Raw genomic sequence first — 6,688 nt, forward strand, 5'->3', positions numbered from 1 at the left:
TTCCACATATCCGTGAACTGCTTGGATAAGTAAATCCAAACAAAGCATCACTAGCAACCTAAACAGTTGAAGTAAAAGTAATTATTGCCTAAGAAGCAATGAAAGAGTTGTTTATGTTAAAGAGTTCTTCACTGAACATGGGTGGATCACATGTCTGCTGACTTGATGGTTCTTCATTGCAAAATGCGTAGAACCACTATTGTAGCAAGAAAGACTAGATCACAAAATAAACATACTCAAAAGATCTTATCATCCTATCTCGAAGAACATTCGATGAAAAGGACATTAAGATTGGCAAAGCATAATAACTAAACCTATGCAACAAGTGAGAAGAAACACTCACATTGTAGCACTGGAAATCAAGCATAGCTTTGAATTCCATGAACTGTTTTAAAGATGGGTTTGAGGCCCATGGTTGTAAAACATTAGGGTTGAAAATTTATCATATATGAAATGTATTTTCATATTCCATTCACTACTACAAAACAGGATTATAGCAACGGCAATAAACCGTTACCATAGACCAATTAACCGTTGTAATAGGCCTATAGCAACGGTTTAAAAACCGTTACCAATAGGGGGCGTTGCTATAAGTCTATGGCAACAGTTTCTCGGATTTAGGCAACACTTGTGATAAACCGTTGCCATAAATAACTAAGGCAACACTTTTTATAGGCAACACTTTTAACATATGGCAACAATTATTCAACAACTTAAGCCAACATTTACGCATTTAAGGCAACAGTTTTCGCTAACTTAAGGCAACACTTATTAGTTTGGTTTTGGTAGAAGTTTAAAATTAAGGCAACACTTTCTTATACTTATGGTAACACATCGAATTGTATTTATAGCAACACTTTCTATTGAGTGTATGACAACCTTTTGTTTTTTATTTATTAATTATGGCAACATTTTCATTTGAGTTTATGATAGCGCTTTTATTTGAGCTTATGGAAACACTTTCAATTGGTCCAAAGCTACGTTCGCAAATGGATTTTAGTTATCCATATTCATGTAATAAATAAGAACTACGTATAATAAGAAATTTCATAACAAATAAGTTCAAAAATGTACACATTTCAAATACCTTAAATTCATAAGCATAATATCTTTTACAATTGTCTGAATAGTAAAAAGAAAACATAAGTACTAAAACTAAATCCACTAAAATAAAATAAAATCTTGCAATCACGGTCCGATTACTCTATTTTTTTAAACCTATCTACTATGTAATATTTTTGTGCCAAAAACCCTATAAATCTTCACATATTTAAAGTAGCTTGTAACTCTTGAATACATGCACCATCCTGCACATCAAACAAATCAAGTGTAACATTTTCATGAGAAACTTATAATCAATGAATAAAATCCAAATACGAAAGAAAAAAGAAGCATGAAAATGAATGACTAAAGCTAAACTTTAAGAATAATAGGTAAATGGCAACTTTTTTCAATACCCAATGATTCATGTAAATTTATCAATACTCCCACTGTAGTCCCTTATGTATTACAAAAGTCTAAACATAAATTGATAGTGAAAGTGGAAAATCCGGCAGAGTTCCATTTGTAATTGAACTATCCACAAAAATAGAACTAATTAAAACCTGTTCCAAATCCATATGACAAATAATTTCAATCCAACACAAGAAATTTGTACAAATCGACAAATAAAAATAAGGTACAAAAAAAAAAGTTCAAATAAGTTAAGTTCAGTTAAATAAAGTTCAACCAAACATAGCCTTTTTAGTACAGATCTGAACTTATTAAACTTTATCCGAACTTATATTGGTTGTAAAATTAACTTAAAATCCCTAACCAAAACTTAACCAACTTATATTGCCTAATAATTTTTAAAGAATGAAAAGAACAAAGGCCTTTAATTCATAAAATAGTATTAGATAGAGAAAACACATAGCTAATGATAAGGGTAAAACAAAATTAATAAAAATAAAAGAAATGAAACAACAATATAGCAATTACTGATATTTGTCACTACAAGGAAACGCAAAAGGTCAGAAATAGTAATAGATTCATAGCATAGGAAACTTGATGACTCACTTGTGATGAGAGAGTTCAAAAGGATCACATAATCACGAATAAAGACTTGTTAAAAATAAACTAGTTTGCACACTTTTTGTTGAAATTCATATGAGTACATCATACAACTAACACTTTTTTCTATTAAGCAACTCCTTTTGTGTTACCAGTATTATTTCTTCCTCGCTACAACATGTAACTTGGTTGAAACCCTTATTCAAGGCACATACCGATGTTCTGTTGTTGTTGCTATCAATGATTAAAGTGCAGTTGTTGCAGAAGTAACGGCTACAAAAGCACGATATCAGTACAGTTGAATTGTGTATTCTTTTATTTTATGTACTTTGTGTGTACCTATTGGTGAATGTGTATTCCAAAACATAACTTGACATTGAATGTGACTAAAGTTGCTTGATATGGAATGTGACCAAAATTTCCTGATATTGAATATGATCAATTAAAGTTTGTGTTTTTTGGGGTCTACAGGTGCTTAGAAGTTCTTTTAAGAAATTTAAAAGATGGGGTATCTACAAGAATCGGAGTACTGATGCCAAAAGCGTAGATTACCTTGGATGGAGCTGTTCTGTTCTATATCAAGACTTAAATCGAACAATGTCTCGTCTCTAACTGTGACGGTCTCACGCCTCAGGCACTTCGTTTCATTTGTCAATATACCCTGCATTCGTGTCTTGCCATCAGTAACCATGAAATAATTTGCAGAATTAATAGCATGAATTACATATTGCCTGCAATATATTGCTACAGTACAAATCAGTGTTTAGGATCATGACAAATCAACTGAAGTTATCAAAAGCTATAAGAAAATGTTGCTGAAAGCCTGAAACAACCATCGCCAGTTCGCCACTCGATATAAGTCTTGTTGATGCAGGGTCTAGAGGACTGGAGACATACAATAGTGCATAGCCTTACCCTAATTAGTCTAAGACTTCCACAAATGTCTCCAAAAGATCACCCACATGAAACTTTTTAAGTTTAAGGGCAAATGGTTACATAGAGCTCTTGCTTGGCTTCTATTCCTTGTGAGAATTTGCTTTAAAAAGGGGAGGGGGGAGAAATATTATGGGGTTTGCACTTCTGCTCGAAGGGACAACTATATAGTAACAAAGCATGCCAAAGATCCCCAAGTCGAAACATTAACGAAGTAAAAAAGCAGCAACTACTGGAAAAAAGAAGAACAGAAAAGCTCGACAAAGGACACAAGTAGTAATAGGAGTCCAACGTGAATATTTTTATGAACCCAAGTAACAAGAGGTTCCTTCTGTACACCATTGGCAAAGCCGTTTCAGCTTCATTACAGAAGGGTGTCATGGTGAAACAACGAATACATGGGCCATGGTTGGCATGGTAGAACCTGTCAACATGCGAGTACAATACAAGAAAATACAATGGTGACCAAAATTATTTTCTCAAATTGTCACGAGAGAAAACTAGGCTAGCCTCTAGAAAAACACTCGAGTGAAACATCTTTTTGTATAATAGAAGCCAGGTTAACATTAATGGGATTGAACCACCTTGACCAATTGAGGAGGGACAATGATGCCATGAGACGCGAGGAATCTATTTTCAACCTTCACAGAAACAATGGATGGATTTGTGGCACACAAAAGCTTAAAGTACATAGATGGCAACGTCAAATGTAACAAGTGAGAAAAACATAACAAGAATAAGTCGGTGCCATAGTGTTAAGCTGTAAACCCAAACTCAACAAGAATCATAGCAAATTATCATTCAGGAGACCAAGTTGATTTTTTCTAATCTATAAATAGCTAATTACTGATGAACATTGTGTTGCTAGCCTATTAATCACCTAAAACTGAACAACAAAGAAGATCAGAACATAACTGAACAACAAAGAAGATCAAAACGAAAGTGAACAGCAAAGTAAATCAGAACAGAACTGAACAGTAAAGCAGATCATAACTGAACTGAACAGCAAGCAGCATATCAGAACAGAACTGAATAGCAAGCAGCAAATCAGAGCAGAACTAAAAAGAAAACCAGATCAGAATGTGTCTACTATTAGTTGGCTATTAGTTTGTTGTACTCATTTCATGCCTTTTTTGGATTTAAGTCAATACATATCCTGTCAAGAATGTGTCCTTTGGTTTACTTGCTTAAGGCATGGAAAGTTCAAACTAGCATCCACCAGTGGATCAACCAACAACAGAAAATATTAGGTTGAAATGCATAAATTTTATGTCTTAATACATTTACACCAGTGGATGGAAGACTCTAAGTTACATAGCCTAGGCCAGTCCCCATCTCCTCTAAATTATCAAAATCAAGCTAGGCTCGTGCACCTTATGTATCTATGGGTTTGTACATGTTGTTGGCATGGTATTTGATAGTGAGATCAGGAGGTACAAAAGGCAATAAGGTTACCTGCAGCTCAACAGTACCAACTAAACAAAAAAGCAACCAACTCCAATCGTCAAAAACACCAAAATCACTATAGCAGTAGTATAGACTAGAGTACAGCAAATTGCAACTCAACATCATCACCAAACAACCAACTGATCAAGACAACAAAAGAAATAAACAGAACTGCAGCAAAACAACTGAATATTTACTAAGCAACGCATTGAGTATGTGAGTCTGTGACCACTAAATCACAAACCAATTACAGGTACACTATTATTTCTGCCTAGATCAGACAATCGTTTGTTTAACATTATTTTCAAGTAATTTTTCTTGTTTTTCATTTTCTATGTAGACTCAAAGAGTAGTTAAACTTCTGCAATACTCCGTTCAAACCAGAGGCAGATTCAGCCTGCCCCAATAACTGTGATGTGCTTAAAACGCAAAGCACAGGCTAATATCGGAAATTTACAAGGAGAAAGTACAGGGAGCTAGGGGATTAATATGGGAAGTTCCAAGACAATTTGCAAACCCCTGTTATAAACTATTTAGAGACACACTGATTGGGAAAAAGTACAAGCTGAAGAAACGCTAAACATGGGAACTCAACAACAAAAATGAATGTAATGACTAATTGACTTTGTATCTTTATACACCCTTTGAAACAAACTTGAATCTAAATTAATTGTATTGATCAATCTTAATTATCTACAAATCATGATGAACAATCTACTCCGACTCCCTCCACAAATAATTACAGATTTCATCCAAAATAAACCATTGAATCAAAAAAATACATGAACAAAAATCAAATAAATTCCCCAATTAACCTAATTCCCTAATAGAACCCTAATTTAGCTCTAAAAACCACACAAAAAAATATTCAATTATAATCACTTAATAACTTAAACAGCTAAATCGTGAATTTTAAGACCAAATTCGAAAAGATCCATACCAACTAACCTTGTTCTTCTCGTTGATTCAGAAACGCAATTTGCTAATTTGTCTGTATCTCCAACTCAGAGTCCCAATCGCCAATTCAGAAACCTCCAATTCCCTAATTAGCCTAATTCCCTTATAGAACCCTAATTTAGGTCTCAAAACCACACAAAAATAAAATCAATTATAATCACTTGATAACTTGAACAACAAAATTGTGAAAATGAAGACCGAATTTGAAGAGATATATACCGTCTAACCTTGTTCTTCTCGCCAAATCGGAAATGTAATTCGCGATTTTGTCGTTATCTCCAATTCAGTGACCCAATTGCAAATTCAGAAACGCCAATCTCCATTTTGCCTTGCTTGAAGAAATGATTATGAAAGGATCAAGAGCCACGATGTGGATGGAAGATAAGAAGAACGAAGAGGGTTTGGGGATAACCAAAATAGTGAAAAGTGGGAAAGGAGGGAATCCTAAAAAAACTGCGATCTATGGAAAAATTCAATAACCTAATCCAATATTTTTATTAATTATTTTTTAATTTTTAACTTATTTTAGATACTTGACAAAAACCGTTGCAATATTTCATCTAAATATAAAAAAAAAAGTAAAAACTGTTGCAATAAAATAGTGATAATATACAATTGTTGCCATAATTTTTTTATAGCAACACTTTTTCAAAGTGAAAGTCTACTCAAATTGATAATTATTTAACTGTTGCAATAGCTATGATATAACAACGCCAGTAAAACTGTTGCATAAAAGGGCGTTGCTATAACCCTTTTTTCTTGTAGTGATTTAATCTTGGTTTAGTATTAAATGATGAGTCCCTTCAAATTTGACGATATATTCAAGATAAACTTTCAGGACCAGTCATATGACTAAGAAATGTCTATCAAGTGAACTTGAATGTCAAAAGTTGAAAATGGTCCCTGGTCGGAAGTTTTCTATAAAGATGGACGCATAGAAAACGCTAGACGACTAGAATGCAAGATGACTAGTAGTTCTGTTTCTTAAACTATGTGGACATGGAAATGTCACAATCATTTGCATAGATACTTACTTTTAGAAGACTAGTATCGGACAGACCTATGAAACTTTACTGTAAGAGATGAAAATCTGTCATAAGTAAATTTCATTAAAATTATTAGACAATAATCCTCAATACCTGAGTGATTTGAGATTACTTGTTTGAGAACTGGTTACTTTGACGTTGTCAACCGTCGCACCATAAAAAAGGCTATAACGGCAACGTTCGGGTAATCACCCATAAACCGGGATGAGATGCTGAAAGTTGTACAAGGCCACTCGGAGAGCTAGAAACTGTAA

The 6,688-nt window shown here is 33.7% G+C and overlaps 1 long non-coding RNA gene across 3 annotated transcripts; it reads right to left on the minus strand.

Moving 5' to 3' along the window:
* Positions 1-1,057: 1,057 nt before the first annotated feature.
* LOC130466232 (uncharacterized) lies at positions 1,058-5,836 on the minus strand. Of its 3 annotated transcripts, none has more exons than XR_008926268.1 (4): positions 5,616-5,836; positions 5,380-5,512; positions 2,605-2,713; positions 1,058-1,307 (listed from the first exon to the last, which is right to left on the minus strand). It is a non-coding gene; the product is annotated as an uncharacterized lncRNA (long non-coding RNA). The 3 variants fall into 3 exon arrangements; XR_008926258.1 differs by having other exon boundaries at positions 5,380-5,501; positions 5,608-5,836; XR_008926249.1 differs by having other exon boundaries at positions 5,380-5,836.
* Between the last annotated feature and the right edge of the window lie 852 nt (positions 5,837-6,688).

Source organism: Spinacia oleracea, chromosome 1 (genome assembly GCF_020520425.1).
Source record: "Spinacia oleracea cultivar Varoflay chromosome 1, BTI_SOV_V1, whole genome shotgun sequence".
Taxonomy (NCBI): domain Eukaryota; kingdom Viridiplantae; phylum Streptophyta; class Magnoliopsida; order Caryophyllales; family Amaranthaceae; genus Spinacia; species Spinacia oleracea.